This window comes from Saccoglossus kowalevskii, chromosome 8, assembly GCF_978046115.1.
Source record: "Saccoglossus kowalevskii chromosome 8, keSacKowa6.1, whole genome shotgun sequence".
Classification (NCBI taxonomy): Eukaryota; Metazoa; Hemichordata; class Enteropneusta; family Harrimaniidae; genus Saccoglossus; species Saccoglossus kowalevskii.
Genome location: NC_140648.1, coordinates 39,990,730 through 40,003,774, shown reverse-complemented (window position 1 = coordinate 40,003,774; position 13,045 = coordinate 39,990,730).

The window sequence follows — 13,045 nt, the reverse complement described above, 5'->3', positions numbered from 1 at the left end:
CTGTGCGAATGTCCGCACTCAGTAACGATGAGATTTCAGCCTGAAATAGTTTGCCACTGTGCGAATGTCCGCACTCTGTATTGATGAGATTTCAGCCTGAAATAGTTTGCCACTGTGCGAATGTTCACACTCAGCAACAATGAGATTTCAGCCAGAAATATTTTGCCACTATGCAAATGTTCACACTCAGTAACGATGAGATTTCATCCTGAAATAGTTTTCCACTTTTCGAATGTTCACACTCAGTAACGGTGAGATTTCTGCCTGAATTAGTTTACCACTGTGCTCAGTAACGATGAGATTTAAGCCTGAAATAGTTTGCGAGTGTGCGAATGTCCGCACTCAGTAACGGTGAGATTTCAGGCTGAAATAGTTTGCGACTACGCGAATGTCTGCACTCAGTAACGGTGAGATTTCAGGCTGAAATAGTTTGCCACTGTGCGAATATTCAAACTCAGTAACAATGAGATTTCAGCCTGAAAGAGTTTGCCACTGTGCAAATGTTCACACTCAGTAACGATGAGATTTCAGCCTGAAATAGTTTGCCACTGTGCGAATGTTCACACTCAGTAATGATGAGATTTCAGCCTGAAATAGTTTGCCAATGTGCGAATACACACACGCAGTAACAATGAGATTTCAGCCTGAATTAGTTTGCCAGTGTGCGAATGACCATTCTCAGTAACAATGAGATTTCAGCCTGAAATAGTTTGCCACTGTGCAAATGTTCACACTCAGTAACGATGAGATTTCAGCCTGAAATAGTTTGCCACTGTGCGAATGTCCGCACTCAGTATTGATGAGATTTCAGCCTGAAATTGTTTGCCACTGTGCGAATGTTCACACTCAGTAACGATGAGATTTCAGCCTGAATTAGTTTGTCACAGTGTGAATGTTCACACTCAGTAACAATGATATTTCAGTCTGAAATAGTTTGCCACTGTGCGAGTGTTCACACTCAGTAACGATGAGATTTCAGCCTGAAATAGTTTGCCACTGTGCGAATGTTCACACTCAGTAACGATGAGATTTCAGCCTGAAATAGTTTGCCACTATGCGAATGTCCGCACTCAGTAATGATGAGATTTCAGCCTGAAATAGTTTGCCACTGTGCGAATGTTCAAACTCAGTAACAATGAGATTTCAGCCTGAAATAGTTTACCACTATGCGAATGTCCGCACTCAGTAATGATGAGATTTCAGCCTGAAATAGTTTGCCACTGTGCGAATGTTCACACTCAGTAATGATGAGATTTCAGCCTGAAATAGTTTGCCACTGTGCGAATGTTCACACTCAGTAACGATGAGATTTCAGCTTGAAATAGTTTGCCACTGTGCGAATGTTCACACTCAGTAATGATGAGATTTCAGCCTGAAATAGTTTGCCACTATGCGAATGTCCACACTCAGTAATGATGAGATTTCAGCCTGAAATAGTTTGCCACTGTGCGAATGTTCACACTCAGTATTGATGAGATTTCAGCCTGAAATAGTTTGCCACTGTGGAATGTCCATGCTCAGTAACAATGAGATTTCAGCCTGAAATAGTTTGTCACAGTGTGAATGTTCACACTCAGTAACAATGAGATTTCAGCCTGAAATAGTTTGCCACTGTGCGAATGTTCACACTCAGTAACGATGAGATTTCAGCCCGAAATAATTTGCCACTGTGCGAATGTTCACACTCAGTAACAATGAGATTTCAGCCTGAATTCGTTTGCCACTGTGCGAATGTTCACACTCAGTAACAATGAGATTTCAGCCTGAAATAGTTTGCCACTGTGGAATGTCCATGCTCAGTAATGATGAGATTTCAGCATGAAATAGTTTGCCACTGTGGAATGTCCATGCTCAGTAACAATGAGATTTCAGCCTGAAATAGTTTGCCACTGTGGAATGTCCATGCTCAGTAACAATGATATTTCAGCCTGAAATAGTTTGCCACTGTGCGAATGTTCACACTCAGTAACAATGAGATTTCAGCCTGAAATAGTTTGCCACTGTGGAATGTCCATGCTCAGTAATGATGAGATTTCAGCCTGAAATAGTTTGCCACTGTGCGAATGTTCACACTCAGTAACAATGAGATTTCAACCTGAAATAGTTTGCCACTGTGTGAATGTTCACACTCAGTAACGATGAGATTTCAGCCTGAAATAGTTTGCCAATGTGCGAATGACCATTCTCAGTAACGATGAGATTTCAGCCTGAATTAGTTTGCCACTGTGCGAATGACCATTCTCAGTAACGATGAGATTTCAGCCTGAAATAGTTTGCCACTGTGCAAATGTTCACACTCAGTAACGATGAGATTTCAGCCTGAAATAGTTTGCCACTGTGCGAATGTTCACACTCAGTAATGATGAGATTTCAGCCTGAAATAGTATGCCAATGTGCGAATACACACACGCAGTAACAATGAGATTTCAGCCTGAATTAGTTTGCCACTGTGCGAATGACCATTCTCAGTAACGATGAGATTTCAGCCTGAAATAGTTTGCCACTGTGCAAATGTTCACACTCAGTAACGATGAGATTTCAGCCTGAAATAGTTTGCCACTGTGCGAATGTCCACACTCAGTATTGATGAGATTTCAGCCTGAAATTGTTTGCCACTGTGCGAATGTTCACACTCAGTAATGATGAGATTTCAGCCTGAATTAGTTTGTCACAGTGTGAATGTTCACACTCAGTAACAATGAGATTTCAGCCTGAAATAGATTGCCACTGTGCGAGTGTTCACACTCAGTAACGATGAGATTTCAGCCTGAAATAGTTTGCCACTGTGCAAATGTTCACACTCAGTAACGATGAGATTTCAGCCTGAAATAGTTTGCCACTGTGCGAATGTTCACACTCAGTAATGATGAGATTTCAGCCTGAAATAGTTTGCCAATGTGCGAATACACACACGCAGTAACAATGAGATTTCAGCCTGAATTAGTTTGCCACTGTGCGAATGACCATTCTCAGTAACGATGAGATTTCAGCCTGAAATAGTTTGCCACTGTGCAAATGTTCACACTCAGTAACGATGAGATTTCAGCCTGAAATAGTTTGCCACTGTGCGAATGTTCACACTCAGTAATGATGAGATTTCAGCCTGAAATAGTTTGCCAATGTGCGAATACACACACGCAGTAACAATGAGATTTCAGCCTGAATTAGTTTGCCACTGTGCGAATGACCATTCTCAGTAACGATGAGATTTCAGCCTGAAATAGTTTGCCACTGTGCAAATGTTCACACTCAGTAACGATGAGATTTCAGCCTGAAATAGTTTGCCACTGTGCGAATGTCCACACTCAGTATTGATGAGATTTCAGCCTGAAATTGTTTGCCACTGTGCGAATGTTCACACTCAGTAACGATGAGATTTCAGCCTGAATTAGTTTGTCACAGTGTGAATGTTCACACTCAGTAACAATGATATTTCAGCCTGAAATAGTTTGCCACTGTGCGAGTGTTCACACTCAGTAACGATGAGATTTCAGCCTGAAATAGTTTGCCACTGTGCAAATGTTCACACTCAGTAACGATGAGATTTCAGCCTGAAATAGTTTGCCACTGTGCGAATGTTCAAACTCAGTAACAATGAGATTTCAGCCTGAAATAGTTTGCCACTGTGCGAATGTTCACACTCAGAAACGATGAGATTTCAGCCTGAAATAGTTTGCCACTATGCGAATGTCCGCACTCAGTAATGATGAGATTTCAGCCTGAAATAGTTTGCCACTGTGCGAATGTTCAAACTCAGTAACAATGAGATTTCAGCCTGAAATAGTTTGCCACTATGCGAATGTCCGCACTCAGTAATGATGAGATTTCAGCCTGAAATAGTTTGCCACTGTGCGAATGTCCGCACTCAGTAATGATGAGATTTCAGCCTGAAAGTTTGCCACTGTGCGAATGTTCACACTCAGTAATGATGAGATTTCAGCCTGAAATAGTTTGCCACTGTGCGAATGTTCACACTCAGTAACGATGAGATTTCAGCTTGAAATAGTTTGCCACTGTGCGAATGTTCACACTCAGCAACAATGAGATTTTAGCCAGAAATATTTTGCCACTATGCGAATGTTCACACTCAGTAACGATGAGATTTCATCCTGAAATAGTTTTTGCACCTTGCGAATGTTCACACTCAGTAACGGTGAGATTTCAGCCTGAATTAGTTTACCACTGTGCTCAGTAACGATGAGATTTAAGCCTGAAATAGTTTGCGACTGTGCGGATGTTCACACTCAGTAACAATGAGATTTCAGCCAGAAATAGTTTGCCACTACGCGAATGTTCACAATCAGTAACGACGAGATTTCAGCCTGAAATAGTTTGCCACTGTGTGAATGTTCACACTCAGTAACTATATTTCAGCCTGAAATAGTTTGCCACTGTGCGAATGTTCACACTCAGTAACAATGAGATTTCAGCCAGAAATAGTTTGCCACTACGCGAATGTTCACAATCAGTAACGACGAGATTTCAGCCTGAAATAGTTTGCCACTGTGCGAATGTTCACACTCAGTAATGATGAGATTTCAGCCTGAAATAGTTTGCCAATGTGCGAATACACACACGCAGGAACGATGAGATTTCAGCCAGTAATATTTTGCCACTATGCGAATGTTCACACTCAGTAATGATGAGATTTCAGGCTGAAATAGTTTGCCACTGTGCGAATATTCAAACTCAGTAACAATGAGATTTCAGCCTGAAATAGTTTGTCACTGTGCGAATGTTCACACTCAATAACGACGGGATTTCAGCCTGAAATAGTTTGCCACTGTGCGAATGTTCACACTCAGTAATTATGAGATTTCAGCCTGAAATAGTTTGCCATTGTGCGAATGTCCACACGCAGTAACAATGAGATTTCAGCCTGAAATAGTTTGCCAATGTGCGAATACACACACGCAGTAACAATGAGATTTCAGCCTGAATTAGTTTGCCACTGTGCGAATGACCATTCTCAGTAACAATGAGATTTCAGCCTGAAATAGTTTGCCACTGTGCGAATGTCCGCACTCAGTATTGATGAGATTTCAGCCTGAAATTGTTTGCCACTATGCGAATGTTCACACTCAGTAACGATGAGATTTCAGCCTGAATTAGTTTGTCACAGTGTGAATGTTCACACTCAGTAACAATGATATTTCAGCCTGAAATAGTTTGCCACTGTGCGAGTGTTCACACTCAGTAACGATGAGATTTCAGCCTGAAATAGTTTGCCACTGTGCGAATGTTCACACTCAGTAACGATGAGATTTCAGCCTGAAATAGTTTGCCACTGTGCGAATGTTCACACTCAATAACGATGGGATTTCAGCCAGAAATATTTTGCCACTATGCGAATGTTCACACTCAGTAACGATGAGATTTCAGCCTGAAATAGTTTGCCACTGTGTGAATGTTCACACTCAGTAACGATATTTCAGCCTGAAATAGTTTGCCACTGTGCGAGTGTTCACACTCAGTAACGATGAGATTTCAGCCTGAAATAGTTTGCCACTGTGCAAATGTTCACACTCAGTAACGATGGGATTTCAGCTTGGAATAGTTGGCCACTGTACGAATGCTCACACTCAGTAACGATGAGATTTCAGCCTGAAATAGTTTGCCAATGTGCGAATACACACACGCAGTAACAATGAGATTTCAGCCTGAAATAGTTTGCCACTGTGCGAATGTTCACACTCAATAACGATGGGATTTCAGCCAGAAATATTTTGCCACTATGCGAATGTTCACACTCAGTAACGATGAGATTTCAGCCTGAAATAGTTTGCCACTGTGTGAATGTTCACACTCAGTAACGATATTTCAGCCTGAAATAGTTTGCCACTGTGCGAGTGTTCACACTCAGTAACGATGAGATTTCAGCCTGAAATAGTTTGCCACTTTGCGAATGTTCACACTCAGTAACGATGGGATTTCAGCTTGGAATAGTTGGCCACTGTGTGAATGTTCACACTCAGTAACGATGAGATTTCAGCCTGAATTAGTTTGTCACAGTGTGAATGTTCACACTCAGTAACAATATTTCAGTCTGAAATAGTTTGCCACTGTGCGAATGTTCACACTCAGTAATGATGAGATTTCAGCCAGTAATATTTTGCCACTATGCGAATGTTCACACGCAGTAACAATGAGATTTCAGCCTGAATTAGTTTGCCACTGTGCGAATGACCATTCTCAGTAACGATGAGATTTCAGCCTGAAATAGTTTGCCACTGTGCGAATGACCATTCTCAGTAACGATGAGATTTCAGCCTGAAACAGTTTGCCACTGTGCAAATGTTCACACTCAGTAACGATGAGATTTCAGCCTGAAATAGTTTGCCACTGTGCGAATGTCCGCACTCAGTATTGATGAGATTTCAGCCTGAAATTGTTTGCCACTGTGCGAATGTTCACACTCAGTAACGATGAGATTTCAGCCTGAATTAGTTTGTCAGTGTGAATGTTCACACTCAGTAACAATGATATTTCAGCCTGAAATAGTTTGCCACTGTGCGAGTGTTCACACTCAGTAACGATGAGATTTCAGCCTGAAATAGTTTGCCACTGTGCGAATGTTCACACTCAGTAACGATGAGATTTCAGCCTGAAATAGTTTGCCACTGTGCGAATGTTCACACTCAGTAACGATGAGATTTCAGCCTGAAATAGTTTGCCACTGTGTGAATGTTCACACTCAGTAACGATATTTCAGCCTGAAATAGTTTGCCACTGTGCGAGTGTTCACACTCAGTAACGATGAGATTTCAGCCTGAAATAGTTTGCCACTGTGCGAATGTTCACACTCAGTGACGATGGGATTTCAGCTTGGAATAGTTGGCCACCGTACGAATGCTCACACTCAGTAACGATGAGATTTCAGCCTGAAATAGTTTGCCAATGTGTGAATACACACACGCAGTAACAATGAGATTTCAGCCTGAAATAGTTTGCCACTGTACGAATGACCATGCTCAGTAACGATGAGATTTCAGCCTGAAATAGTTTGCCACTGTGCGAATGTTCACACTCAGAAATGATGAGATTTCAGCCTTAAATATTTTGCTCCTGTGCGAATGTCCGCACTCAGTAACGATGAGATTTCAGCCTGAAATAGTTTGCCACTGTGCAAATGTCCGCACTCTGTATTGATGAGATTTCAGCCTGAAATAGTTTGCCACTGTGCGAATGTTCACACTCAGCAACAATGAGATTTCAGCCAGAAATATTTTGCCACTATGCAAATGTTCACACTCAGTAACGATGAGATTTCATCCTGAAATAGTTTTCCACTTTTCGAATATTCACACTCAGTAACGGTGAGATTTCTGCCTGAATTAGTTTACCACTGTGCTCAGTAACGATGAGATTTAAGCCTGAAATAGTTTGCGAGTGTGCGAATGTCCGCACTCAGTAACGGTGAGATTTCAGGCTGAAATAGTTTGCGACTACGCGAATGTCTGCACTCAGTAACGGTGAGATTTCAGGCTGAAATAGTTTGCCACTGTGCGAATATTCAAACTCAGTAACAATGAGATTTCAGCCTGAAATAGTTTGCCACTGTGCAAATGTTCACACTCAGTAACGATGAGATTTCAGCCTGAAATAGTTTGCCACTGTGCGAATGTTCACACTCAGTAACGATGAGATTTCAGCCTGAATTAGTTTGTCACAGTGTGAATGTTCACACTCAGTAACAATATTTCAGTCTGAAATAGTTTGCCACTGTGCGAATGTTCACACACAGTAATGATGAGATTTCAGCCTGAAATAGTTTGCCAATGTGCGAATACACACACGCAGTAACAATGAGATTTCAGCCTGAATTAGTTTGCCACTGTGCGAATGACCATTCTCAGTAACGATGAGATTTCAGCCTGAAATAGTTTGCCACTGTGCGAATGACCATTCTCAGTAACGATGAGATTTCAGCCTGAAACAGTTTGCCACTGTGCAAATGTTCACACTCAGTAACGATGAGATTTCAGCCTGAAATAGTTTGCCACTGTGCGAATGTCCGCACTCAGTATTGATGAGATTTCAGCCTGAAATTGTTTGCCACTGTGCGAATGTTCACACTCAGTAACGATGAGATTTCAGCCTGAATTAGTTTGTCACAGTGTGAATGTTCACACTCAGTAACAATGATATTTCAGCCTGAAATAGTTTGCCACTGTGCGAGTGTTCACACTCAGTAACGATGAGATTTCAGCCTGAAATAGTTTGCCACTGTGCGAATGTTCACACTCAGTAACGATGAGATTTCAGCCTGAAATAGTTTGCCACTGTGCGAATGTTCACACTCAGTAACGATGAGATTTCAGCCTGAAATAGTTTGCCACTGTGTGAATGTTCACACTCAGTAACGATATTTCAGCCTGAAATAGTTTGCCACTGTGCGAGTGTTCACACTCAGTAACGATGAGATTTCAGCCTGAAATAGTTTGCCACTGTGCGAATGTTCACACTCAGTGACGATGGGATTTCAGCTTGGAATAGTTGGCCACCGTACGAATGCTCACACTCAGTAACGATGAGATTTCAGCCTGAAATAGTTTGCCAATGTGTGAATACACACACGCAGTAACAATGAGATTTCAGCCTGAAATAGTTTGCCACTGTACGAATGACCATGCTCAGTAACGATGAGATTTCAGCCTGAAATAGTTTGCCACTGTGCGAATGTTCACACTCAGAAATGATGAGATTTCAGCCTTAAATATTTTGCTCGTGTGCGAATGTCCGCACTCAGTAACGATGAGATTTCAGCCTGAAATAGTTTGCCACTGTGCGAATGTCCGCACTCTGTATTGATGAGATTTCAGCCTGAAATAGTTTGCCACTGTGCGAATGTTCACACTCAGCAACAATGAGATTTCAGCCAGAAATATTTTGCCACTATGCAAATGTTCACACTCAGTAACGATGAGATTTCATCCTGAAATAGTTTTCCACTTTTCGAATATTCACACTCAGTAACGGTGAGATTTCTGCCTGAATTAGTTTACCACTGTGCTCAGTAACGATGAGATTTAAGCCTGAAATAGTTTGCGAGTGTGCGAATGTCCGCACTCAGTAACGGTGAGATTTCAGGCTGAAATAGTTTGCGACTACGCGAATGTCTGCACTCAGTAACGGTGAGATTTCAGGCTGAAATAGTTTGCCACTGTGCGAATATTCAAACTCAGTAACAATGAGATTTCAGCCTGAAATAGTTTGCCACTGTGCAAATGTTCACACTCAGTAACGATGAGATTTCAGCCTGAAATAGTTTGCCACTGTGCGAATGTTCACACTCAGTAATGATGAGATTTCAGCCTGAAATAGTTTGCCAATGTGCGAATACACACACGCAGTAACAATGAGATTTCAGCCTGAATTAGTTTGCCAGTGTGCGAATGACCATTCTCAGTAACAATGAGATTTCAGCCTGAAATAGTTTGCCACTGTGCAAATGTTCACACTCAGTAACGATGAGATTTCAGCCTGAAATAGTTTGCCACTGTGCGAATGTCCGCACTCAGTATTGATGAGATTTCAGCCTGAAATTGTTTGCCACTGTGCGAATGTTCACACTCAGTAACGATGAGATTTCAGCCTGAATTAGTTTGTCACAGTGTGAATGTTCACACTCAGTAACAATGATATTTCAGTCTGAAATAGTTTGCCACTGTGCGAGTGTTCACACTCAGTAACGATGAGATTTCAGCCTGAAATAGTTTGCCACTGTGCAAATGTTCACACTCAGTAACGATGAGATTTCAGCCTGAAATAGTTTGCCACTGTGCGAATGTTCACACTCAGTAACGATGAGATTTCAGCCTGAAATAGTTTGCCACTATGCGAATGTCCGCACTCAGTAATGATGAGATTTCAGCCTGAAATAGTTTGCCACTGTGCGAATGTTCAAACTCAGTAACAATGAGATTTCAGCCTGAAATAGTTTACCACTATGCGAATGTCCGCACTCAGTAATGATGAGATTTCAGCCTGAAATAGTTTGCCACTGTGCGAATGTTCACACTCAGTAATGATGAGATTTCAGCCTGAAATAGTTTGCCACTGTGCGAATGTTCACACTCAGTAACGATGAGATTTCAGCCTGAAATAGTTTGCCACTGTGGAATGTCCATGCTCAGTAATGATGAGATTTCAGCCTGAAATAGTTTGCCACTGTGGAATGTCCATGCTCAGTAACAATGAGATTTCAGCCTGAAATAGTTTGCCACTGTGGAATGTCCATGCTCAGTAACAATGATATTTCAGCCTGAAATAGTTTGCCACTGTGCGAATGTTCACACTCAGTAACAATGAGATTTCAGCCTGAAATAGTTTGCCACTGTGGAATGTCCATGCTCAGTAATGATGAGATTTCAGCCTGAAATAGTTTGCCACTGTGGAATGTCCATGCTCAGTAACAATGAGATTTCAGCCTGAAATAGTTTGCCACTGTGCGAATGTTCACACTCAGTAACAATGAGATTTCAACCTGAAATAGTTTGCCACTGTGTGAATGTTCACACTCAGTAACGATGAGATTTCAGCCCGAAATAATTTGCCACTGTGCAAATGTTCACACTCAGTAACAATGAGATTTCAGCCTGAATTCGTTTGCCACTGTGCGAAAGTTCACACTCAGTAACAATGAGATTTCAGCCTGAAATAGTTTGCCAATGTGCGAATGACCATTCTCAGTAACGATGAGATTTCAGCCTGAAATAGTTTGCCACTGTACAAATGTTCACACTCAGTAACGATGAGATTTCAGCCTGAAATAGTTTGCCACTGTGCGAATGTTCACACTCAGTAATGATGAGATTTCAGCCTGAAATAGTTTGCCAATGTGCGAATACACACATGCAGTAACAATGAGATTTCAGCCTGAATTAGTTTGCCACTGTGCGAATGACCATTCTCAGTAACGATGAGATTTCAGCCTGAAATAGTTTGCCATTGTGCGAGTGTTCACACTCAGTAACGATGAGATTTCAGCCTGAAATAGTTTGCCACTGTGCGAATGTCTGCACTCAGTATTGATGAGATTTCAGCCTGAAATTGTTTGCCACTGTGCGAATGTTCACACTCAGTAACGATGAGATTTCAGCCTGAAATAGTTTGCCACTGTGCGAATGTTCACACTCAATAACGATGGGATTTCAGCCAGAAATATTTTGCCACTATGCGAATGTCCATGCTCAGTAACGATGAGATTTCAGCCTGAAATAGTTTGCCACTGTGCGAATGTTCACACTCAGTAACAATGAGATTTCAGCCTGAAATAGTTTGTCACTGTGGAATGTCCATGCTCAGTAACAATGAGATTTCAGCCTGAAATAGTTTGTCACTGTGGAATGTCCATGCTCAGTAACGATGAGATTTCAGCCTGAAATAGTTTGTCACTGTGGAATGTCCATGCTCAGTAACGTGATTATATTTCCGCCATGCACTATAGTGCTTCTACTTCCAATTGAACAATTGCTAAATGTATACTTTCACGGTGATAGTTAGGATTATATTGATTATTAGTTATCACTAAATAAAGAATATCCCCGTAATAATCTTAAAACAACAACTTTCATTGTTATTTTACATGTTCACATAGATTTAATTTAGAAGACTTTACTTATAGCTAAATTGAAACCTAGTGCATAATAAATACTAAGTTCGGTATTGCACCTTCAGATGTACAAGGAGAATATTTTTTTATTGGGAACCAATTCTGTTTCAGTTGTTGATTGTGACTGACAAAGTTTTGGATTATCCTCATAAAAATTTATTGATAGCATCATCCCTGCTAAAAGTAAAAGTATGTTGATGAGAATAAGGGCATATAATTAAGGTCATATAAAGTAACCACACATCATAAAAAACAAGCTATGCATGGCACAGTCCCAGTTAGTTATCAAATTTCAGATAGTTTTGTTTATAGTAATATAGCTGGAATATAACCATGTCAGGAATATGATTTTTTAACATTAAAATAATTGAAATAATTGACATTTGTATCTGATCGTCAAACAAGTACTTGTCCATATTGAGAGATATTGCTCTGGAACAGCATTCAAAATCAGCCATTTTGAATACATGTATATATATATAACATGATGTATAACGAATATATAAAATTTGAATATAATCAGTCAAAGCATTTAGGAGATATGGCTCTAGAAGCCCAATCCTTCAAACAAAATGACCGCCAGTCAGCCATTTTGAATCCAAGCTGAATAATAAAATGACGTGCATCAGGAACCTGTAATGTCTAATGTATGTTATAAATTTGAAATGCTTGATATTTGAAGATTTTCTTAGCACAAAAATAGCCACCATTTGGCCACTTTAAAAAGGATCGTCAAACCAATATATCCGTATAACTATGATTAGAACATAATCAGTCAAAACAAGTCAGACATATGGGTCTGGAAACCCATTCATTAAAACAAAATGGCTGTGAGACAGCCATTTTGAATCTGATCTGAAAAATAAAATGATGTGCATCAGAAACCTATCTAATATATGTACCAAGTTTGAACGAAATCCATCCATAAATGCCAGAAACGCTTAATATTTGATGATTTTTTAGCACAGAAATGGCCACCATTTGGCCATTTTGAATAGGATCGTCAAACCAATATATATGTCTATCTATGACATGATGTATAATGAATATTTACATGCAGCCAATACACAGAAGATATCATTAGAAAATGAACAATATGTATAGTATCAAAAATATTCACCAAAATTAGAGAATTAAAGAAATCAGCATGAAATGAACAAATCTGAGAGAGGTCCACATGTAGTACCTATATATGTAATATCAAAGCAATTGGACTTGCGGTTTTAACAAGAAGTCAAAAATATCACTTTTTACCAAAAACTGACAAAAATATTCACCAAAATTAGAGAATTAAAGATATCATTACAAAATGAACAAATCTGAGAGAGGTCCACATGTAGTACCTATATTTGTAATATCAAAGCAATCGGACTTGCCGTTTTTAACAAGAAGTTAAAAATATCAAAATAACTAAAATATTCATCAAAACGA